At 51.1% G+C, this 25,293-nt stretch overlaps 1 protein-coding gene across 4 annotated transcripts in view; it reads left to right on the top strand.

Annotated features, from left to right (window-relative positions):
- Nucleotides 1-25,293, top strand: part of KIAA1671 (KIAA1671 ortholog) — a 186,211-nt gene that overhangs the window by 16,580 nt on the left and 144,338 nt on the right. For 2 of the 4 annotated variants that reach the window (XM_047697019.1, XM_047697020.1), the window contains exon 2: nt 24,576-24,675. The gene's annotated coding sequence lies outside the window, so the exon portion shown is untranslated. Of the gene's footprint in view, nt 1-24,575; nt 24,681-25,293 lie in introns of all 4 variants that reach the window. The other 2 variants (XM_047697021.1, XM_047697022.1) reach the window with 1 other exon arrangement.

Genomic DNA, 25,293 nt, shown 5'->3' with positions numbered 1-25,293 from the left:
ACACACTGAGTCAAAAAGATATAGGCATCCTGTGTTCGTTGCAACATTATTTATAATACGTAAGGTATGGAAGCGACTTATGGGTCCATGGATGGGTGAGTGGATAAAGAAGATGTGGGCTGGGACGCCTGGGTGGCTCAGTGGGTTAAGCCGCTGCCTTCGGCTCAGGTCATGATCCCAGCGTCCTGGGATCGAGTCCCACATCAGGCTCCTTGCTCAGCAGGGAGCCTGCTTCTCCCTCTGCCTGCCACTCTATCTGCTTGTACTCTCTCTCTCTCTCTCTCTCTGACAAATAAATAAATAAAATCTTAAAAAAAAAAAAGAAAGAAAAAAAAAAGAAGATGTGGGCTACAGACAAGGGAATATTATTCAGCCATTAAAAAGAACACCATTTGTGACATGGATGGACCTTGAGGGCATTATGCTCAATGAAATAAGAGAAAGATAAATACCATATGATTTCACTTCTATGTAAAATCTAAAAAAAATCCCCCCCCCCACCAAACAATCAAAACAAACCAAGCTCATACATACAGAGAACAGATGGGTGGTTGCCAGAGGTGGGGCTGTCGGGGGGGTAGGAAAATGGGTGAAGGGGGTAAATATAAACTTCCAGCTGTAAAATCAATATGGGAATGCAGTGTTAGCATGGGGACTCTGATTCATGATACTGTATGGCATATTTGAAAGTTGCTAAGAGAACAGATCCTAAAAGTTCTCATCACAAGAAGAAAAAAAATTTTTGTAACTGTGGTGATAGATGTTAGCTAGCGCTATGGTGGTGATCATTTCACAATGTATTCAGGTATCAAATCATTGGGCTGCCTGGGTGGCTCAGTCGGTTGAGTGCCTGGCTCTTAGTTTTGGCTCAGGTCAAGATCTGAGGGTCATGGAATTGAGCCCCGCGTCGAGCTCTGCACTCAGCTCAGCATCAACTTGAAATTCTCCTCCCTCCTCCCCTCCTGCTTGTGTTCTCTCTCTCTCTCTCTCTCTCAAATAATTAACAAACAAATACTGAATCATTATGTTGAGTCCATGAAGTAATTATGTTTTACGTCAATTAAACTTCAGTAAAAAAAATAAAAGTACATAAAAAGCAAAAAAAATTTTTTTAAATTATTTTATTTAACCATTTGAGAGACAGAGAGAGTGCACATGAGCAGGGAGGAGCAGAGGGGAGGGAGAGGGAGAGAGAATCTGAAGCAGACTCTGCTCTGAACACAGAGCCCAACGTGGGGCTCAATCCCATGACCCTGAGATCATGACCTGAGCTGAAACCAAGAGTCGGATGCTTAACTGACTGAGCCACCCAGACATCCCCAAAGAAAAAAATTTAAAAATTGTACAATTCAGTGGTTTTTATATTCACAGAGTTCTGCAACCTTCACTGTGATCAATTTTAAAGCACTGTTATGACCAGGTAAAGAAACCACATACATATTAGCTATCATTGCCTCCTTCCCTCCAATGACCACAGCCGTGGGTATACCGGCATTCATCTCCTTTCTGTCTCTAATGATTGGCCTGTATTGGATATTTCCTGTAAATGGACTCATACAATGTGTGGCCTTTGGTGACTGACTTTGCTTTCACTTGGCATAATGTTTTCAGAGTTCCCCATGTCATAATGTGTATCAGGACTCCATTCCTTTTTGTGGCTGCATAATATTCCATTGTGTGGATATACCACATGCTGACTTGTTTTTAAAAACTTAAACATTTTATTTTTTTTAAAGATTTTATTTATTTATTTTAGAGAGAAAGAATGAGAGAGAAAGAGCACAAGAGAGGGGATGGTCAGAGGGAGAAGCAGACTCCCTGCTGAGGAGGGATCCTGACGTGGGACTCGATCCTGGTACTCCATGATCATGACCTGAGCTGAAGGCAGTTGCTTGATCAGCTGAGCCACCCAGGTGCCCCCAAAACTTAAACATTTTAAAGATGTTCCATGGGCTAGTTATATTTGATGTAACACACATGGAAAGATATCACACACACGCTCTGGCATACTTGGGACCTTGCCTTATGAACTATGGCAAGCTACCTGCTTTTTATATTCGGGATTTGGAAGCAGGTGCAACAAGGTTTACGCTCTTCCCATGGATGATGAAAGCACACCCTGTTGCGCTCAGTTTTGTCAACACTTATTATGCTCGGGCTGCGCACTGCGCCCGTCCGCATATTGGGTTGAAACACCAACATGCTGGTTTTGGAGGTCAGCAGGGGTGGAATACCATAATTTCATAGGGTATACCCTTTGGATGGCCCCACCAGGTGGGCGATAGCAAGCCCTTTTTCCAGATGAGAACACTGAGGGTCAGGGAGGGAGATGACTCAGCATGGGGACCCACTGTCCCCGCTCATTTCCCTTGGCCTCCCTTGGCACTGGGGAGTGACACTGCGGACACACCTGTGGGGGATGGGCACTCTTCTTGATTTGGCAGTGGGAATGGGTTTCCCTGCACCATCCACACCCCCCTTGCTGCTGCGTGGCCGTCTGTGTGCCTGGTGGTGCACACTAGCCAGGCAGCTGCCTAGGGACCCGGCAAGTGTCCCAATCCCTGGACTTCAGGACTTCTGACAGCCTGGTTCTCCCTCTCCCTGCCCTGCAGCCCTGGGAGGGGCAATGCTGAGCCCATCATGTCCCCCTGGGGAGGGTCGCTCCACATTTGGCAGTGCCCTATTGGGGAGCAAGGTGGCAGAATCCCCAGGGGTGGGCATTGGATCCGGCCCCTAACAAGGTTGTCTGGCTTTTCCTTTCTAGGGGAGGGAACAGAAGGCTTGAGGAGGATGGTGAGTGTTTCACTCAAGGTCACATGGCCAGGTAGGAACTGAGCAGAAACAAGACATCAGGATTCCTGCTTCCTGATTCAACTCTTTCCCTAGTACACCCTCCTGGTGCCCCCTTGCCCTTCCATGCCCCACCTTTGGTGGAGGGACCTGTCCATGCCGCCCCCCTCTAACAGGTGTGATGGGCTTGGGGTGCTAAAGCTCCCAAGCTGTTTGGGGGAGCCCGAATACCCACTGGGTGCCCGCAAGCCTCAGGCACTCCCCTGGGGGATGCAGAGAGCCCACCAGGCCATTTGAGAGAGACATGAAGGTGCTCTCAACACCCAGCACCCTGGTGGTTAGGGAGATGGGTTTGGTCCCCTTCCCTATCTGTTCCCCGCATGCTGGAGTCCACCCCCAGCCTGGTCCATGGCCACTTGCCTCTGGCTGGGCCTGAGTCCACTGGGCTTTGCAGGAGAAATGCTGCCCACTGCCTTCCTTGCCCTGAGTGGACAGAACCTTGAGGGGACCCTGCGAGTCAGTGGGGGTGGCACAAATGGGACAAGACCCTCTGGAGTTACAGCCCAGTGAGGATGACCATGGCTCCACAGAAAGACAGAACCAAGTTCCATTCTTGCCTCTGGACAAGTCACATGTGATGGCGGTACCTCCTTCAAAGCCTCCTTCAAAGGGCTTTAAGGATCGTGCCCGTAATAGGAGCTCAGGACACGGCCATGGCACTGGGGAGGAGGAAAGCGGAAAGCACAGCAGGTGGGCTCTCATCTCAGGCAAGCTTGGGTTCAAGGGCTCATCTTCACCGCTTGCCATTTGTGTGACTGTGGGCAAGTCTGATCCTCAGCCTCTGTTTCCGTGTTTGTACAATGGGAATGATGGTAGAATCGCCTCAGAGCGGGCTCTCGTCAGGATTAACGGACATGCGGTCTGTGAAGTTCTTACTATCCTGGTGCTGGGCGTGTCTTTGGCCACTTTTATTATTCTTAGTGTAGAAATAATAATAATTCTGCAGTATCAGCGTCAAACATATCTGATTTGTTGGATGACCTTGCAATATCGGGGTTGTGTTTCTTTGACAAGAGAAACCAACAGAGCTCCTCCTGTGGGGATTTGGAATAAAATGTTTGGCCTGAGGCCAGGGACTCTGTGTCCTGCCTCTCCGGGCCCTTGATGAATGAAGCCGGTGGCCTGAGTGAGGCTGGCTCATGGATGGCCCCAACCCCAACTTTCTCTTGGAAACCAGTTCCCAAGAGTGGCCTCTTGGAGCCTGTGCGTCAGGAATAGAAAGGCCTGGATGTTTCTGAGATGCTCTAACCCCGTGGCCACCTGGGGGCATCCGCCATCCCTCACCCCACCCCTGGGCTTCCGGTGGGGCTCCGGGGTGAGATGTGCTGACTGTTGGGACCAAGGGCTTGGCTTCTCACTCTCAGACTCACAGGAGGCCGGGGCTGGAGAAGCAGGGGTCACCGAAGCCCAGAGAGGGCAGGACCGCGTCACCCAGCAAGCAGAGGGCAGGGGGTTCTGGGCAGGGATGTCTTCTGTACCTCCTCAACCTCTGTCCTCACTGAGTTTGATTTCTGCACCTCCCACGTGTGCCACATAGTCTGTCCCTTACTCAGAAGTGGCACCCAATACTAAATAAACCACAAGGCCAAAGATTCATCCCCCCGGACCCACATATTCTTTACGTGGGTGTGTTTTCCAGAACCCCAGAGCTCTAGCAGGGTATGGAGGGGGGACGGTAATATTCACAAGCACTGCGGTGATACTTAACATGTGGAGCACATGCTGTGAACCGGGCCCTCTGCCTCCCTTCATCCTCCCGACAGTCTCGGGTTTTCCCATTTTACAGATGAGGAAACTGAGGCACAGAGAGACATGTTACGTTGCCTAAGACCGCCTAGCTAGTGCGCGGTTGAACTGCGATAGGAACCCAGGTAGCTGGGTGCCAAGACAGGCCACATCCTGGCACCAGATTTTTTTAAATTAATTTATTTTTAAATGGTGGTGAAAAATACACATAACGGAAACCTACCATCTTTGCTATTTTGAGGCAAACAGTATGGCGGCATTAAGTACATTCACACCATTGGTCTGCCATCCCACCATCCTGCTCCACAACTCTGCAACTTCCAGAATGGACATTCTGTGCCCTTTGAACACGAAGGCCCCCTCCGCTGCTCTCCCAGCCACTGGCACCCAGGATTCCCCCGTCTGTCTCCGTGAATCTGACCACACCAGGGGCCTCCTGTATGTGGCATTGCGGGGCGTTTGGATTTTGTGACTGGCTCATGTCACTCAGCGTCCTGTCCTCACCCGTGCTGTAGCCCGTGTCAGAACTCCCTTGCTTTTTAATTTTTAAGGCTGGATAATACTGCATTGTGTGGATTGAGCACATTGTGTTTGTCCCTTCATCGGTCAGGGGACACAGGAGAGGCTCCCACCTCGTGGTGTGGTGGACAGTGCTGCTACCAACACAGGTGTATGGGTATCTCTTCGAGACCCTGCTTTCAATTCTTCTGGGTCTATACCCAGACGTGGGATTGCTGGACCCTATGGTAATGCTGTTTTTAATTCTCCGGGGAGCCACCATACAGTTGTCCACAGAGCAGCGACGCCATTTTACGTTCCTGCCATGTCATGTGCGTGGACTCCAGCGTCGCTATCCCCACCAGCGATTGTCCGTTTCTGTGTTTTTGATACCAGCCATCCACACAGACATGGCTGGCCCCTGCTTTCTGTGGGAGAGTCTGAGGATCTGTATTTGTGGTGCCTCAGTCCCTGGGAGAATGTCTGCTGCATCATGATGTGCTTTCTGGAAATATCTTGGCCTCCCTTACCTGATGGTGAACTTTCACAGGACGTACCCAGTGCCGCACAAAGGGCTGGCCTGGAAATAATAAAGAACCTGTTTTTCATGGACTCCGGGCATGCCCTGGCATGTGTTGTTTTGAGGAGAAATACATTAGGCCTGGGTCTTAATTCTTCCAGGATGCTCTCCAGGCGCCATGGACCCAACTCCTGGCTCACTGGGGAAGAAGCAGCACCGAAGTGCCTGGAGCTTGGCTGTTCTGAAGAAGCCCCCCAGAAAGCTTTAAAAAATCCAGGTGCTGCTGGGTCCACCCTATGGAGACCCACACTCAGCAGGTCTGGGATGGAGCCTGAGCATTTGTAATAAAAAAGAAATCCCCTGGGCACCTGGGGGGTTCAGCGGTTAAGTGTCTGCCTTCAGCTCAGGTCATGAGCCCGGGGTCCTGGGATCAAGTCCTGCATCAGGCTCCCTGCTTGGTGGGGAGTCTGCTTCTCCCTCTCTGTCTATTCCCCCCCCACTCTTTATTTCAAATAAATAAAAGCTTTCAAAAAACCCCACAAGCAAACACCAAAAAAGAAAGAAATCCCCCCGTGGTGTCCCACCCAGGTGATTCTTATGGGTACCTGGTCCTATAACATATTATTTGACCCTGGCTACAGCTGAGGGGTTTATCCCAGAACTACCCAAGGGATGTGAATGTGTCTGCATCTCTGCTTGAGTGAGTGAAGGCATGGGTGGGTGGTGGGTGGGTGTGTACAGAGGCCCTCCAGCTCTCTCATTCACACACCATCCCAACTTTGCCACGTCTGTGTGCCTCCATTATTATTATTATTATATAATAAATAATATATATTTATATTATTATATATTATAATTATATATTATATAATCATATAATAAATAATAATATAATAAAAAATAAAATATTTTATAGTACAAAATAGTAATATTTTATATTATTATCACAGTATTAATTATACCAATTGTATATAATATGTAAATATTAGTAAGTATTTGAGTTGGTAATTAAAATATATAATTATTAAATATATTTATAATCAGTGATCATACATTAATATAAAACTGTATTGATATTTTGTATCATTATTCTACATTGAGAAAACCAGCACCTCTGGCCATCAGTAGTTTGCTTTAAGAATACAAACAAAGGGGGAGCCTGGGTGATCAGTGGGTTAAGCCTCTGCCTTCAGCTTGGGTCATAATCTCAGGGTCCTGGGATCGTGCCCCACATCGGGCTCTGCTAAGCAGGGATCCTGCTCCCCCCCACCACCTCTCTGCCTACTTGTGATCTCTGTCAAATAAATAAATAAAATCTTAAAAAAAAAAAAAAAGAATACAAACAAAGGAGGGGCGCCTGGGTGGCTCAGTCAGTGAAGCCTCTGACTTCTGGTTTCTGCTCGGGTCGTGACCTCAGGGTTGTGAGATCGAGCCCTGCGTCGGGCTCTGCACCAGGCTAGAGTCTGCTTGAGATTCTCTCTCCTCTTTCCCTATGCTCTTTCTGCTCCTGCAGGAAGCAGGAGCTCGCTCTCTGTGTCCCTCTTTCTCTAAAATAAATCTTAACAAAAAGGAATATAAACAAAGAAGACCAAACCGTGTCATAGTTCCACCTGCATAAATGTTGCCATCCCGATGGGTTTTGAGCTGGAGGCCTTTCGTTGAAAGGGGTGATGAGCAAGTGTTGTGCCAGCATTAAGTACGGCTGAGACCCAGTAGAGACTTTCTTCTGGCCGGACCTACTTTTTTTCTACGAGTTGGTGCCATGTCACGTCCAGCCCTGGGACTGTGTGCCTGTCATGCTTCATAAATGCAGAGTCAGGCAGTGAGGGTGTGAGACAGGAGCCTGGGTTTGGGGAGAGACAGCAAGTGGGTGTCCCAGTGGGCAAGGCCCACTCTATTGCCTGGCTGTCACTGGAACTCTCCCATGGGTGTCAGGGCAAACCTCGGAGTCCCTTGACCTCTGAGCTTCCCTTGGGGCATCTGAATTCATTTGGGAAATACCGCTGGATGGCTGCTGTTTGCTATTAGCCGTAGGGAAGCTAGCAGGCAGGATCCCTTACCTCTAGGAGTTTATGGGTTGAAGAGGGGGCAGAACCTTGCAGGAGTGGGGAGAGAGGAGCAAGATGCTTTAAAGAAAGTCTGATGGAGGTAGTTTCTCTGAAGGGTTGGCTCTGGCTTTTCCGAGTGTAGTATGACAAGTCATTGCAACTGAGTGGCTTAGAACAAAGACATGTATTCTCTCAAACTCTGAAGGCTAGAAGTCCCAAATCAAGGTGTTGGCAGGGCTCCAGGGGAGGACCCTTCTTTTTGCCACTTCTGGTGACTTCTAGCACCTTCTAGCAATTCTTGGTGTTCCTTGGCTTCTATTTGTATATCTGTCTCTTGTTCAAAGGACACCAGTCATTGGATTAGCCCCCCCACCAAATCCAGTGTGACCTCAGTAAGTAAGTCTATCCGCGAAGATCAAATAAGGTCATTTTCTGATTCCAGGTGCACATGAATTTTGGGGGGACAATCACTATTCAACCCACCACACTGAGGAAGGTCCATTAAGACTGAGACCTAAAGGTTGTGTGTTTGGCAGGGGTGAGGGGGGTGGGGAGAGAGTGTCCTTCCAGGCTGAGGGAACAGCATATGTGAAGGCTTCCCCGTGCGAGTGTAGCAGAGGGCATTGTGATGGGAACAGAATAGCAAGGGGAGTGTTATAGGCTGAGGGCAGAGAGACTGGAGGGTCAGGCACAGAGCCATGGAAAGGGGGTGGATTTGATTCTGAGCCCCTCTAAAGATCCAGGCAGGGGGCACCATGTGATCAGATTCTCTTTTGGGAAAAGGCCATCTAATGTCAGCCTGGGAAGGTGCATGCTGGTGACCAATGGTGTGTATTCTTTAAGGTTTACCTGCCCCCCACCCCCCGAGAACATTTACCTCCTGGCAGGTGGCTAGGGCAGGGCTAATACTCCCTGAACTGGAGACTCAGAGAGGGCAAGCAGATTTTCCAGGGTCACACAGCTAGGATGAAGAGCACTGAGGGTCCTTTCCGGGGCCTTCTGTCTTGCGAGTGCTCACCACACCGATGCAATGGTCCTTGGTTCTTGCAAGACAGCCGGGATTCCGGGGCAGGGGACATACCCCAGAACAGGGAACACTGATTTTATATACACACTCCTGCCTGTGCTGAGTTATGTGCCCAGTCAAGAGAAGGTTTTGCTATGGACTGTGGATGAGGTGGCCTTAGCAACTTAGTGAATGCGGAATTCCCTTGTATATGTGAGCTGCTATGATCCTCCCCACTCAGAACAGGAAGAAGCAGGCGAAGAACAGTAAACACTGACGTGTCCATGGAAGAGATTTTGGGAGGCTTGTGATAAAACCTTGGGCCAACACCCAAAGGGCATGGCAGGATAAATATGACCATTCCAGAACCTTTAAACTGATATTTCCCTGACTTTGGGATGTATATTGGCATGGAGAAGAACTTGCTTTCTCTTGGGAAATAAAGATAATGTATCTATTTCAGATGTAACATTCCATAGAGTGACCATATCAATTTCTTCCCACTGGGACCTGATACATAAATCAGGCACTGTCTCCCAGGTATTAAGGATGCTAATAAGGGTGCTTATTTGCTGGACCAGAAGTCCCCAGAGCAGGGCAAGGCCCTTACTTCCTGCTTAGTCTCTTGTTTTTCTTAGTGCCCCCTTAGTCTCAGTGCTGAGAGCAGGGAGGAGGGAGGAATTACTCTGGAAAACCCTCTTTCCGTTGAGGATTTTTCTCCAACTGTGTTTTGAGAGAGTGGTGAGGTGCTCCTTCGGGAGAAAGCTGGGTCAGTAATCACCAATGCCCTCCCCCCCCGCCATCCCCCTGGCTGCTGAGATGGACCCCCTCCCCAACAAGGTGGAGAGATGCTCTGTGTGTTTGCGTGTTTGGGGGTGGGGGGTGTGGAGCAGAGAAGTTAAATTTGGTTCCGGATCTGAGGGCTGGTTTCCTTCCTCTCCTGGTGAAAGGCTCTGTGGAATGAATCACGTCCTCTCTTTAGAGTTCTGGGCCCACAGAATGTCAAGGCCAGGCTGGTGCTGTTGGAGGGACGCCCGCCCAGGGGATGTCAGACTCTGGTTTGCAACACCATGGAAGGACTTTGGGCCACAGGGATGATGCCTCTGGCTTCCCATTGACGTGCATATATTCATTTCCATTCATTCATTCATCCACCCATTGCAATCCTAGGTGATGTTCAACTCCCTCCTGGGGGTGGGGCCTTACGTTTTCAGGCTCCAGGGACTCATTGACAGACAAGGCCCCTCCACACACTAGGAAAGCAGCCCCCCAGCTTCTGTAAAGGACCAGATAGTAAATGTTTTTGGCTTTTTGGACCATAAGAGCCCCATCACGACTGACCGCCATTTACTGCCCAAGCAGCCAGGGACAATATGTAACCGAGTGCGTCGTCCACTCACATTTTCTTTATGGACACCGAAATTTGATTTTTCAAAGAATTTTTATGTGTTGCGAAGTATTATTCTTTCAATTATTTTTTCAGTGATTTAAAAATCATTCTTTTTTTTTTTTTTAAAGATTTTATTTATATATTTGACAGAAAGAGACACAGTGAGAGAGGGAACACAAGCAGGGGAAGTGGGAGAGGGAGAAGCAGACTTGCCGAGGAGGGAGCCCCATGCAGGGCCCGATCCCAGGACCCTGGGATCATGACCTGAGCTGAAGGCAGACACCTAACGACTGAGCCACCCAGGCACCCCAAAATCATTCCGATTTTTAAGCAGGGAGCTGAAAGTGGAGGAGGAGGCAGCCCCCTCCTGCAGGCTGTGGGAACAGCAAGGGCAAAGGTCCTGAAGTAGGAACTTTCTGGGGGAAGGCCATGGCGGCATATACGAGGAACAGGAAAGTGTGTGTGGCTGAAGCCTAATGAGCGAGGGGGAGAGCAGTGAGGTCCTTTTAGATTTTTATGAAGACTTCCCCTCTCTGAGCTCACTTTCCCTGTTTAAAAGTAAAAGAGGATGGTAATAGCACCTTTATTAATGAGGGGACGAGGAACTACGGAAGAGGTGTTTTGCTGAAGGCAGCATCTGACAAGAGAAGGGGGGCCAATTGGGGCAGCATTGGGGCGGGGGTGATCACCTTGACATCTTTCTCTCGTACCATGGGCTTCTCCTGATGTTTTGTCTTCTGCATGGAATATATCACCTGCTTGGCTGTGGGCTTCCCCAGAGCAGACCCAGACACAGGACTCTATTCCCTTGCCTATGCTTTGTGTGGGAGCTGGTCCCAGGAAAGTGTCCCCAGGGACTGGGGAAGCCAGACAGGGCAGGGAAAGAGGCCACTGCTGGGTGTGTTCATCAGCAGGACAGGGGACCTCTGGGGACCGTGTCGAATGGGCAAGCACCCTGGGAAAGGTGGGAGCTGGGGTATGTGTACGTCAGGTCCTATCCTTCACTGGCTGAAAGCTGCTTCTGGGGGATTAGCTCCTGGCCACGTCTGGTGTGTCTGGCACCCCAGCCCCCAAGGTAAGAGGAAGTCCTTGGGCAGAGCCTTGAGAGCTTTTGGAAGCAGTTGGAGCGTACAGGGTGATGGATGTGGCCCCACTGCTGTGGGATTTTGTGTCCCCTTCAACACTAGCTCAGATGTCTCCTCTGCAGACACATCCCTCCAGCAGCTTCTAGTCCTCCCTCTTCTGGTGTCCTGTAGCCCCCAGGTAGACCCTTCCCCGCCACCCTGGGGTCTAGTGCTTTAGGGCCTGTCCCTGTCCTGCCTCCTTGGTCTGTGTTGGGCCCATGTCTTGTTCACTCCTGGATCCATGGGGCGTGGCGTGTAGCAGGTGCCACAGCTGTTGCCTGGCGATGGTGAATGCAGGGTGATGAGCGGGACCCCTACCCAAGTGCCCAGGGTCCCGGTGGGAGGCCCATGAGTGACAGGTGGCTACGGTTCTGGGAAGCAGCTCAGGGAGCCTGTGTATGAGGTGGCCATGCCTTTGACCCCTCCAGCTTCCAGACTTGCACGTCTCACCCCTGGATGAACCCTGACATCTCTCCAGGAGTTTTTTTTTTTTTTTTTTTTAAAGATTTTATTTATTTATTTGACAGAGAGAGATCACAAGTAGATGGAGAGGCAGGCAGAGAGAGAGAGGGAAGCAGGCTTCTTGCTGAGCAGAGAGCCCAATGTGGGACTCGATCCCAGGACCCTGAGATCATGACCTGAGCCGAAGGCAGCGGCTTAACCCACTGAGCCACCCAGGCGCCCTCTCCAGGAGTTCTTAAAATCTCCCCATGTCTGGGCTCCACCTGCAGAAATCCTCATTCAGTCCAGCAGTGCATCTGGCTGTAAATATTGATCTGGTCCTTCTGGCTTGGCATGTTGTGAAGGCCTCTGGGTTGGTTTCCTGTGGCTTTTGTAACAAACCTCCAGGAATCGTGGCTCAGAACAACAGAAGTTCATTCTGCCGTAGATCTGGAGGTTAGAAGTTCGAGGTCAGTTTTGCTGAGCAGAAATTGGCCACCTCAAGAGGCGCTGGGAGAGCCTTCTTTCCCTTGCCTCTTCCAGCTTCTAAAAGCTGCCACCTCCCCAGGCCTTTGTGCATCTTCAGAGCCAACAGCTCAGCGCCTCCCAGTTGTCCTTGGTGAGGCTGTCATCTGGCCTTTCCTGGAGGCAGGTCTCCCTCTGCTTTCCTCTCACAAGGACACGCGTGATTGCATTTCGGGCCCACCCAGATCCCCCAGGCTCTTCCTTGCCTCTTGAGATCTTTCACGTAAGTCCATCCGCAAAGGTGCTTTTTCCCATGTCCGGGGTCAGGGATCCTGCTTCCGGGGATGAGCGCATGGCTGTTTTCTGCAGCCGTCACCAAGGTCCTGAGAATGCACGTCATGTGCTCCCAGCCTCTGCAGGAATTCCCCCCTCCCCCCCGCCCTGACAGCTGAGCTTCCAAACTCCTGCAGGGCAGGGCGCCCTCTCTCTGCTTTATAAGTGGGGAAACTGAGGCACAGGTTGGGAGAGTGTTTTTTCTGAAGCTGAGCCTGGATCTGAGCCTGACCTCGCTGCCTCTGAACCCCCGAGTCATGTTCGTCTTCGCTCTGATCGCCCAGGGTAGGAGGGGTCCTGCCCTGCCCAGCCCAGCTCTGTCTGCGGGTCCCAGGACAGTTGAGACCCCCGCCCAAGCCCAGGTCCCAGAATTGGGAACGTGCTTGTGATTTTTAGGGGATTTCTGTTCCAAACCCCCTCAGTGGGAAGGATTCCCATTTCTGCTTCATGTGGTCCTTTGGGAAGAAAGTCACTGTTCATGGATGGCGGTTCTTCAAAACTGGTCTTCAGGGTGATTTTTTTTTTTTTTTGAAAGATTTTATTTATTTATTTGACAGAGAGAGATCACAAGCAGACGGAGAGGCAGGCAGAGAGAGAGAGAGAGGGAAGCAGGCTCCCTGCTGAGCAGAGAGCCCGATGCAGGCCTCGATCCCAGGACCCTGAGATCATGACCTGAGCCGAAGGCAGCGGCTTAACCCACTGAGCCACCCAGGCGCCCTCTTCAGGGTGATTGAACTCAAGTGAGCATTGTGGGCTGGCATCAGATCCGAAGACAGGAGTAAGGGGAAGGGAGCCACTCTGCACTGGGGGACTATGTTGGAGCCTTCCAGGTCTGGTGGATTTGGCATCATTCTCCCCATTTCACAGGCAAGAAAACTGAGGCTCGGGGAGGGGAATGAACTTATAAGGCCATGCAACTAGTAAGTACAGAGTTGGGATTTGAACCCAGATCTCTTTGACTCCCTGCACTTTGGGCTGGTGTTGGCCTAGAGGCCCAGCATGCTCTCACTGCTTCTGCGTGGTGGTGTGGGGCATTAAACTGATGTTTTTCTAGGGTCCCTTTGCCTCTGACTCCCCCCTGGCTTCATGTTGGGGGTAGGGGCGGTTCATGCTGTTCCTCTCTCGTATGTGGATGATCTCAAGTCACACTGTGTTTCCTCTTTATCCCCCATCACCTGCTGGGTCCAGAGTACCCCCATCTCCTACCTGGGAGGCGGCAGGCCGCTCCTCTTTGGTTCCTGGCTTCCATCCTGACCTCCGCAGTGTATTCTCCACTGGGTGCCCAGGGGAACTTCTAGAAGGGTCACTAAAGCCCTCTAGTGACTTCCTGTCCCACGTAGGAGAAGACCCATGCTCCTTTCTGGAGAGGTCCTGCCTGACTCAGCTCCCACTGCTTTTCAAAATGACCTTTCTTACCTGGCCCTGCCTCGTGGGCCTTCTTTCTGGAACACTCTTTCCCTGGCTGTTTGCATGGCAGGCTCATTTAGGTCTCAGCTCAGTTGTCATCTCCTCAGAGAGTCCTTATTCTCACCTGCCCCACCACCCCAGGTTAGAGTTGCTCCCCCAGCTCCTGAATCTTACCACATAACCCTGTGGCTATATCCCTGGTGGTTAGAGTTGTGCCCAACACATAGTAGGTGCTTAATTAATGCATATTTGTTAGATGACTGGTCTGGCGAAGAGGTCCAGCTTCCTGGACGTCCCTGGGCAACTCACGTCCCCTCTCAGAGCTCAGTCTCCTTGGAACTTGGACCATGTGATCTTTACAAGGGAAGATTCTGGGCGTCCAGGCCCCAGGAATTCAGGGCTGGTCAGGGCTCTTGGGGGGATGCACTGGCCCAAGGCAAGAGTGTGGGAGGAGGGCTGACCCTTAGCCACAGGAAAGGGAGGGTCCCTGGGTGGAGAAGAAACTATTTGGGACGAGTTCCCGAGGCTTAGAAAGGGTTCCTGAGCCCCCCTCCTCATGGCCCCCCCTTGAAAACACTCACTGTTGTCTTAGCTGCAGTGCTGGTGCTGGGAGGGTGTGCAGGGTGAATGACCACCCGCCAGGGCCCTCTGCCAAACGGGCTTTTGTTTATTTGAGACTTTGAACAAAAAAAGGGCTGTCCTCAGAAAAACACAACTCCAGAAACCTCGTTGGGGTTTTGGGATCTGGGCAGGAGAGGGCAGAGAACTTTTCTCACTCTTTGATAAACATTAAAAAAATTTTTTTGGATAGAACATTGTAAATACCAAACAGCAGGAAGAAGAAGTATCATCCAGGAGCCCACCCCCATCAGACAAGCACTGTGAAATTTTGGCAGGGGAATTTTTGTAATTTTGAGGGCACATTTGTTTCTCATATAAATGGATCGTGCTGGTTATAATTACTACTATTATTATTACTTTTTTAAAATCAAACCCCAGATCTATACAGCTTTTCAGTTTTCTAGTTTTCACTTACCATCATGTCATGAACTGGTTTCTCCCATCAACAGTGTCTGTAAACTTCATTTGGGACAAGTGTATAAAATTGCCAGAGGAGAATACCGTAGTGTGTTTAACCAACCCCCAATGGCTGGACATTGAGATTATTTCACATTTCTTGGTCTATCTGCAGATGCTCATGCATCTGGCCCTGGGGTGCTATGAACTTATGGTTCCCCCAAGGGCCTCCTGCCTCAGGACCTTTGCATAGGCTCTTCTGGCTGTGGTATTCTCTATTGGACTTTCTTGATCCATTTGTATTGATACCTGTCTTGGGTTTTTTCTCCTTGAGTTCTGCCCGTGTTCCCCCCCCCCCCCCAACTGGGAGCTGTCTGAGGACAGGGGTGCTCCTGCCTGCCATTCCTTGCTGCCTCTGGAGGAGCTGGTGAGGGGGACGGGGAGACTGCTAGTGTCATGTTTCCCAGATGTTCATTTTTTAGCTGTAATCAGGGGGCCTTGGCTTCTTCTTTGTGCTTCAATTGGTTGACTTGGGGGTGAATAAATTGTATGATAGGAGTAGGAAATACATTTTTATTTTGGCCACAAGAGCATGAGGTGAAGATGGAGGTGAGCTCCACAGGCACATGGCACCCATCCCATCCTCCCTTGACACACTATGCACCTATGGACCCCCACAATCATGGTGGTTACCATGGAGACCCACAGACGCCATTGTCACCTCAGTCATAATGAGAGGTGTGCTTTTTTTTTTTTTAAGATTTTATTTATTTATTTGACAGAGAGAGAGAGTGCACGCACAAGCACGGGCAGTGGCAGGCAGAGGGAGAAGCAGACTCCCTGCTGAGCAGAGAGCCCGATTTGGGGCTCAATCCCAGGACCCTGGGATCATGACCTGGGCCGAAGGCAGATGCTTAACTCACTGAGCCACCCAGGCACCCATGAGAGGCTCTCTTGATTGAACATTTAGTATGTGCCAGGCACTGTGCTCGTGCTTTTCAGGAATAGACTCATTTTATCCTCAGAGAGGTGCTATTGCTGTCCTTGTATTACAGATGGGGCAGCTAGGTTCAGAGAGGTATTGTAATTTGCCCAGCATCACACAGCATATAAACCAAGGCAGGGTGGGTTCCAGAGTCCATGCTCTTAACTTCAACCCTGCCCCATCACACGAACACACACACACTCTCGCACACACCCCTCTCGGTGCATACCAACACTCAGACCCACAGCCTCATAGCTAGCTGGCAAACCCCACAACCGCCCCTCCCCCTCACGCTCCCTGTCCCTCAGTCACACTGCCACCTACTCCCTCCCTCCTCTGCACACCCATCAGGATGCACAGATCCAAGGCCCCCTGTGCGCACAGCTCCCCGCCTCCCCAGGCAGAGCTGACCGGCGAACCTTTATGCCACTCTCTGTGAAATGGCCTTGTCCCCAGGCATCCCCCACACAACCTGGCTTGCCATCCAAATATACACATGCATCTGGTACCCACCCAGCCACCTGGAAACTTGTTCCTTGGACCCAAGCATGCCTCGTGCCCACCCGTTCATATGTGTGGAACAAGTGCATGTACCCACCACCAGCCTGGGGTGGGCGTGATCCTGGCCTTGCCCTTCCTTGATGGGTGGAGCCATGTGGGACCTACGGTGACTCGGCCTTGCTGGGGGCAGCTTCAGGTATGGTGGCTTCAGACTCCTGTGGTGGCCTAGATGCCTGGTCTCCCCCCTCACCTGCGGGAAGGGCCTGGAGCTCTGTGGCTCTACCAGGCACTGTGCTGGGCCCTTTTATTGCCCGGATGGGGAAACTGAGGCTTGGGACACGCAGCCGAAGTCACAAGCCAAGACCACAGACCTCCCCTCGGCTCCTTGGTCACACCGCCTTGCTGTATGCAGGGCTGGCCCAGGCAGGGCCCGTCTCTCAGGCTGGCTTTGGAGACCCATCCCTCTGTGTTTTTCAGGACTGACCCCTCGCTTTCTTCCTGCCAGTGATTCAGCCTTTTGGCCTCTAGAATTTGGTGAGAGACATGACCTTGGACAAGGCATTTAATCCCTGTAAGCCTCAGTTTCCTGCTTTCTTGATAGTCACCTGTAGTCGCTGGGTATTGGTGAGGAGTCTGGGAGGTGACCTCTGTCCAGGGCTGACTTAAGAGCTGGGGACAAGCACAGGGAGCCTGGCAGTGGGGTTGTTCTTTACACCGGTGAGCGTGGGGCAGTCGGGGACCAGGTCTGCCCTGCCTCCTCTTGCCCACTCCCATCTCCTCCCGTCCCCTGCTCAGCCAGGCCACATCACATCAGCATTTTTAGATACGGGTCTGGTGGGCCCTCCCCCTCTCCAGAGAGGCAGGACATGAGTCATGTCTGCGCTGGCAGACGCCACCCTTGGCACAGCTGACCGGGCCTGCCGCTAATCTCCTGAGAGGCCATCTTTGGGGCTGAGGGATATTGCCAGTGGGGTGGGGGTAGGGGTCAGGCCTGGGTGGGGGACTCCCTAAGGATGCCCATGCTCAGGTCTCTGCTGGGTGCCTGCTGCGTAGTGGGAGATCAGCCAGCATGGGATCAATGCGCCATTGGTGCCGAGCGCTTCTACACATATGTTCTTAGCACATGTCTCAGCTGCTTTGGAAACCCATACGATTATTAGCACACGTGACCGGTGAGGAGACCGAGGCTGAGGAAGACAAGAAGCTGGGCTAAGTTCACAGAGGCGGGGTTTGAATTTGAGCGTGTGTTCTGTGAGCGGCTCTGGGTAGCTCTCCCTCCAGCTCCAGTGCCCCCTTACCAGGTGCTGATCTCAAAGCAGCTCTCCCCGCCTCTCCCTCTCCCTGCCTTGAAGCCAGCAGTTCTCACCTGAACACACAGGATGGAGGATGTGACATATGAGACGCCTTCCCCTGGGACTGGGGGACTTGGGGAGGCTCCTGGACGGTGGGAGGTAACTCCACCCTCTCCCACACGGGGAAGGCAGATCAGAATGCAGGGGAGGCAGAGAGAGGAAGGTGATTCTGTGAGAGCCCCAGAGGCACTCTCCTGGCAGCCTCAGAGCCTTCCAGGATCTGCCCACACCCTGTTCTCCAGACTCAGGCCGCGCCACTTTCCTTCACTCCACCCTAGCCCTGCTAGCAAAAATTTCTGTTCCTGAGCTTTTTTCTGACTCTGAATCTCTTGGTCTTCCCTCTGATCCTTTAGGTCATGCAGCTGAAATGTCACTTCTTCCAGGAAGCCATCCTTGATCACCTAGTCCACTGGACCTGACTGTGATCGCCATCAGGGAGACCCCATTCCCATCACCTCCCTTGTCACCTGCTGCCATCTTTGTCCTGGGCTGTTGGCTTCTCCATCCCCTGTCCTTTTTACTTCCCAACCCCAGACTCCGTGTAAACAGTGACCCCGACTTTTTGAGTTCTTCGCTGTGGCCCCATTACCAAGCTGTGGGTCTGGCTCATAGCGGGTCAATACATTTTTTTGAAGAAATTGTGAAAAGAGCAACTTTTCAAAAGTCAGCCAAGGCAAACAGTCAAGGGCTGTGGACCCATTTCACAATGGGGTATGTCTCACCATTGTGTCAGACGCCCTAGGGGAGAACGGGGTTTCTGAGCAGGTCCCATCTCTTATGAGTCAGATTCTAGGAATACGGGGTGTGTTAAGTTGCCCCCCCCCCCGGTGCAAGGGCAAGTGGTTTATTTGTTGGTGGTATACCATTAGGATATGCTAATAAGCAGGTTATCCCTGGGGGCAGCTGGGAACCTTGGGGAGACTGTTGGACACGCCCCCAGCTGATCACGCCCCTGGTAGAAAGTTGTCCACCTGCACCAAGCGGATTTGGGTGAGGCTCCAGGAGCATCTGTTGTGATGGGGTTAGACTCTTCCCTTGGTGGCTGACAAGCGCGGTGTGGCCAGAGGATGATTTTGGCTCAGGGGAAGCACAGCATGTGCTCAGAGGCTGTGACGGGGAGAGGCCACCTGTTTCTGCTTCTGCACCGGGTCTGGGGCTGTTTGCACAAAGTTGCCAGTTTGGGCATAAAAGGATCTTTGAACCCAAGAGGTCGTTTTCTTGGGTTCACCTCCTGATTTCTGATAAGAGTCCCTGTCTACTGAGCACCTGTTGTACACACTTCCCAGGTGTCTTTGCTTCCTTGTATTGTTCACGACACGACACCAAGCCTGGCCCCCCTCCTGCTTCCTGCTTCTTTCCTGCTCCTGTGTGGAAGTCCAGTGGTCTAATTCTGCAGGCTCCCACCTCCTCCCAGGCTAAAAGAGTAATTATAATACCATGGATGAGGACCGTTATTGATTGACATGTGTGGTGACCACAGACTGTTGTGCTAAGTACTTGGCACATGTGATCTCAGTTAATCCCCACAAAAGCAGGTGGAGTACTTAGCCTTGGTGGCATTCTAATAGATGCAGATGCCGAGGCTCAGAGAGGTGAGCCATTGGCACAGGGTCACACAGCTAGTAGAGGTTGAGATGCGATTGGATGCTGAGCTGGTTGGCTCTGGGAAGTCCACGCTCTGAACGGTCACCCAGAAGGCCACAGACAGGGCGAGGAGACTGGGGAGCTCCTGGCCGCCCGTCCTGTGTGCTATCTCCTAAACACGGCGTCCTCTAGCTTTTGCTAACTGGTGATTACACTGGGCAAAGTAGGGTCTGGGAGAACTGAGAGCAGGTGGTGTTTATCCGAATTTAGGAGATTGTATGGTATTTTCTATAACCTGGCCCAGTAAGTTGCCTTCCGGGGACGGGCTCACAGTGACTCATGGAGAACTGATTCCCCAACCCCAAGCCCCTCCCCCTCCTCTCTGGCCCAGGTGGCTGTTCTAGGAGCGGAAGTTTGGGCAGGCTATCTTGGTGGAGGACAATCTCTAGACTCTGACATCGAAGAGCTTTGCTCTCGGTGGCTGGAAAGCAAGGATGTTCGGATGGGGTCCTTTGGTGTATCTCTAGAGATAAGAATAAAGGGCTTTTGGAGCAGAGGGTAGAGCCTTGCCAACACTCTCACACAGGCGCGCGCACACACACACACGCACACACACACACACACACACCTACCTTGTGGCTGTCGCCATTCTTTCCAGCTGGGGCCCTGGCATGTCTAGAGGTCATCTCTGGCCTTGTCATTCACTGTGGACTTCTATTCAGGAGGCAGTGTCTCCTCCTGGACCCCAGGTAGAGCCTTGGGTTCTGTCTCAGGAAGAGGTTCCGAGAATCAGAGACAGAGATGCACACTGAGGAAGACATTGATGGGGCTGAGCTCTCAGAAGGGAAAGTGAGTGAAGCAGAAGTGGCCAGAGGAGGGGGTGTGATCTCAGCCTGGTTTGATTCCCGCTGGGGAGTTCTGGAACCACAGCACAAATCCTGCCTGGAAGTAAGGGTAGGCAGTTGTGTGTGTCCCATCTAAGTCTGTCATTGGCTTATGGGTGCCCTGGTTTGTGGGGGGGCTTACCGGCATGGTTGGGGGTCGTGGGCCAGCCTGTTGGAGGACAGCAATCCTGGACAAGGATGTACCTGTGAACTGTTGGCAGACCACCTCCTAGCAGGTGAGGGAAGGGTGAAGCACCAGGAGAAGGGATCTGGTAGCGGGAGGGTACAGCAGTGTCTGCCGGAGGTTCCATCCCGGATTTGTCCCTAACTAGCTGTGTGACTTTACGTGAGCTGCTTACCCTTTCTGGGCCCAAATTTCACCTTCTGTACACCAAGATGGTTGCCAGGACCACTGTTTACTCCATCTCATTCTTATCCTCCCTCAAATCACTCATTTTCTCATTCAAACATCCATGTGTTTCAGCAAATGTTTATTGTGTACCTATTAATGCCAGGTGCCTTGCTAGGCTCTGGCGATAAAACAGGGAGCCCTTGCGGGGCAAGGCAGACAAACAGGCTTAAAACAGCTCAATATCACAAAGAAGCAGAGAGTTGTGGGAATCCTACTTGGGGCAGGGTTGGGGAGGTCAGGGAAGACTTCCTGGAGGAAGAGGCATCTCATCAGGGAGCTGTCCCTGTTAGCGCATGCAGGTACTGACATCACTCAGGAAGAAGGGAAGGTGATCCGTAAATCCCTGAGGGTCTCTTTCCCTTCGGAGGGTGGCTTTCTTTCTAGATCCTGATTCCCTCCATGTCAAAGCGAACTGTTTCTAGGATGAGTAAGTTTGGAGCCAGGAGAGAAGGTGGGGAGGAGTTGGCAAGAGATGCTATACATCCCAGGGGTGTGTAGGGGCAGATCACTCAGCTCTGGGGCGGGGTGTGGCTTTATTTGGTGAGCACCTGTAGGCCCCTGGAAGTTTTAGATTTTGTTTTCTTAGGCAAAACTTATAAACTGGATACATGTTTACAGATGTTTATAACTTGTAACCAACACTCCCATCAAGATATAGAACTTTCTAGGCCCCCAGAGCACTCCCTTACACCCCTTTGAGTCAACAATCCTCCAAGCTTCTTACTGCTGTTCTCCCTCAGTCACCATGGGGAGGCTTTGCCTATTTCCTGAGCTTCACATAAGTGCACTTGGACACACATAGCTTTCCAGCTTCTTCTTTTGTTCACCAAAATGTGATATTTATCCATGTTTTGCATGTCAAGGTAGTTTGTCTGTCTCATTGCTGTGTTATATTCCGTCCTAGGAATATGCCAGAATTTACTTATCCAGTCTACCGTGGATGGCCAGGTAGGCAGTTTCCAGGTTTGGGCTGTTCTGGATGGAGCAGCTGTGGGCGTCCGTGTATACGTCCTCTGTGGCCCGAGCGCTCATTTCCGTGTGGTGGGTACCCAGCAGCGGGCTGGGTGCAGATCGGCTTTGGTGGACCCCACCAAAACAAAGTGTCTGTGCCTGTTGAACACCAGTTCCACTTCTGTGTCCTTGAAAGCCCTTGGTAATGTCAGTCTTCAGAATTTTGGCCATTATGGTAGATGTGGGATAGTAGTTCATTGTGGGCATAGTTTTGCTTCCCTGATGACCAGTGAAGACGAGCATCTTCTCATGGGCTTATTGGCCTTTTGGAGACCTTGCTCTCTGTGTGTGTGTTCACGTGTGTATTTGTCACTCAAGCCTTCTGTCCTTAAAAACCATTCAGCCAACCAGGTTCCAGGTCCAAGTGGCTGATAGTTTTCAGATCATGCCTGCTCTGGCATCCCGTGGGCAGCTAACACAGGATTTCTGTAGCTGGGAGAACCTTCATTTATAGAGCCCTTGGGCCAAAGCAATTTGTGTGTCATATAAATAAGTATACACTTGTATGCACTTGTAATACACTTGTATACACTTGTAATGCCTACATAAAATTACATAAAATATACATTTTATGGCATTACATAAAATATATAGTACATATAAATACCTATAATGGATATAGTAACACATCACTATAGCATATATAATGTATATAAGCAATGCATAGTTATATATAGTTTTATATATAATTTTTTATATATACATAAAAATTACATTATGAATCAGGAGCCGTAGGTTCTTGCTGAAATTCTGGCTGGCTTGTGTTCCACCTGTGGGTTAGGAAAATCATTCTCCTCTCTGACACAGACACACCTGGGATCACCTCTTTCCCATTTTTCTGCACCAAAAATCAAGCAGGCTCTTCTCATTTCTGGACTCCATGCTCGGTGAGGTGCTGTGGTTTAATGATCCGGGAAGAAGATCACTTTGGAATTTTTTTCCCCAAGCACCTAGGGAGTGCTTGGCGATTTGATTGGGGTGGGGCTGCTATTGCCATTGGTAACCACCAGGCAGGGCAGGGATGCTGAGGACCCTTGGGTGCTTCTGGGGTTGGGTTCCCTGCTGAGGCAGGGGTGTGGGCATGAGTGTGGTTCTTTGGGAGGAGGGTGCCTGTGGAGATGAGACAGGGAAGGCAAGGAGCCTCACATAGGGCACGCGATCAGGAGTACAGAACCTCAGAGTTTTCCCCCCCCAGAGAAGGGAGGGAGCTGGTGTATTGATACACCTGTTCCCTGTCTTTGGTGGTGGGCCGTCCTTCTGGGGGAGGGGAGCATTGACTCATTGGCACTTCTGGGCTGTGCTGCCTGCTGGCCAAGTGAGCCCCTGTGACCAGAAACCCAGCCCCGGGCCAGAGAATTGCAGTCACCTTCCATCAGCAGCCCTCTGCGTCCAGGGCTGTGTGCGGAAGCAGTCAAAGGTGAAGGTGTGCGCTATACCGTCGCTGAGAAACTCTCGGACCCTCTGACACTCGTACCGTCAGCAGCTCAGTCTCTTTCACTTTGTGTGCTTCCCCTTACACAGTGTTTCTCAAACTCGTCCGTCTTCTCTTGCATGCACGCTGATTGTTCTCAGAAGGCATTGCGGCAAAGGAAGCAAGAGAGCGGGCTTCCTCCTCGGCGTCTTTGAGTCTCAGTTTGCCCTTCTGTAAAACGGAGGGTAAAATGCTCCCTGCCCCAGAGGTTGCTGGAGAAACGAATGTCTGTCTGTGTCCTGTTTCCCAGGGACCCAGTCGCACCGTCCTTAAACAGAAACTACTGTGTTGTTATTCTCATTGTGTGAAATGTAGAAATTGTAACTAAGTCAGAAGAGTTTCTCTGAAACTCTTTGTAGCTGCCTTCAGCTGAACGTGTGAAAGGCTCGATTGTACTCCTTATAACTCATTACGTGTATCACTCAGTCACGCCTAGAGAATTCCTTGTAAGTGGCAGACGTCACCTTAGAAATGGAACCGTGGTACCCTAACGTCTTTATCTGGTCAGCCGGGCCCTGTTCGTGGAGATGTTCTGAGAGCCCCATATACCGGTGCATAAAGAGGAATGAGCCCGTGGTCGATCACCCAAACATTTGGCATTCCTCAGTCTAAACCACAAATGCTCTGGGCATGTAATGAGTCACTTTATTCCCTGGAACCTCCGTGAAGAAGAACCTTTGATTAACCGAGGCCTCCCCTCCACCCTCCTTGGGGCACACCCTGCAGTTTAAGGCCGTGGGACAAGGAGGTCAAAATAAACTGTTCTCAGCGATGCTAAAGGTCACGACTTCTTACAATGGGTGGGTGATTTGTGGTTCAGTTAAAAAAAGGTTGGGCCCGGGGTGGGGGCAATCAGTCAGTCATTGAGACAAGGCCTGGGCTGAAGTTAGCTCCGGGGACTGGGTTCCAGCTTGCCTGTAGGACTCACCTTCTCCCAGCCTCAGCTGACACATGGAAGTTCATGGAGCCCTGAGCTTAGGGGTTATTCATTCAGCTGCTCAGCTGCATGCTGCCTCCCCCAGGAAGCCCTCCCCTCCCTCTCTCCTCAGCCAAGTTGAGCTCTATATGAGTTTCCTGTGACCACCATAACAAATGGCCACAGGTCAGTGGCTGCAACAGGTTTACCTTACGGTTCTGGAGGTCAGAAGTCTCATATGGGCCTTCAGAGGTGTGTTCCTTCTGGAGGCTCTTTCTTGTCTTTTCTAGCTTCCAGAAACTGCTACATGCTGGGCTTGTGATCCTGCATCACTTGACCTGTTTTTGTTGTTGGTTTGTTTGTTTTTTGAAGATTTTATTTACTTATTTGAGAGAGAGAGAGCATGAGCAGGGGGAGTGGCAGAAGGAGAGGGAGAAGCAGGCTCCTCGCTGAGCAGGGAGCCTAACATGGGGCTCGATCCCAAGACCCTGGGATCATGACCTGAGCCCAAGGCAGCCACTTCACTGACTGAGCCACCCAGGCACCCCAATCTATTTTTTTTTTTTATCACATTTTCTCTCTCTGACACTGACCTTCTTGCCTCCCTCTTACAGGGACCCTTGTGCTGACACAGGATCCATCCACATAATCCAGGGTAACCTTCCCCATCTCAGGAGCCTTCATTCCTCTGTGCCTGCAAAGTCCCTCCTGCTGGTAAGGTAACAGATTCATTGGTTCTGGGGTTAGGGCCTGGATGTCTTTGGGGGGCATTATTTTGTCTATTGTAAGCTCTTTGTCCCACGGGCCTCCGTTTTACCTCAACGTCTGTGGCCACGTCTGCTTCCCCCATTAGACTGCGCTTCAAGAACAAGTGTGTTCTGCTCCCCAGTGTTGCCTAGAAACCCTCTCTGAGCTGGGCCAGCCTAGTGCCAGGCAGTGGGGGTCAATGACCCGTCAGCAGAGCCTGCCCACTCCGGAGACAGACAGCCCGAGTGCAGTCCCAGGTCTGCTCCCTTACTAAGCAGTTGACCTCAGCAAATCACCTTGCCTTTGAAACCTCACTTTCCTTACCTGTAAAATGGGGATAACACTAGTATTGATCCCAGGAGTTCTTCGAAGGGATTGACAAAAATTATGCATGGAGAGCCCTTGGCTCAGTGCCCTGCCCACGGTGGCACCTAAGAACAGGGCAGCTGGTGACACCACAGGGATTAACAGGGTAGGGTGGGGAGTGAGGCCGCCTGAGTTCAAATCCTGGCTTCACCCCTTGGACAAATAGCTGATCCTCCCCAGGCCTTGTTGTCTTCATCTATCAAATGGGGCCTTGTCCTG

The sequence above is a fragment of the Lutra lutra genome, chromosome 12, assembly GCF_902655055.1.
Source record: "Lutra lutra chromosome 12, mLutLut1.2, whole genome shotgun sequence".
NCBI lineage: Eukaryota > Metazoa > Chordata > Mammalia > Carnivora > Mustelidae > Lutra > Lutra lutra.
Note: the sequence above shows the minus strand (reverse complement) of the source record. Positions and strands in the feature narration are given on the sequence as shown.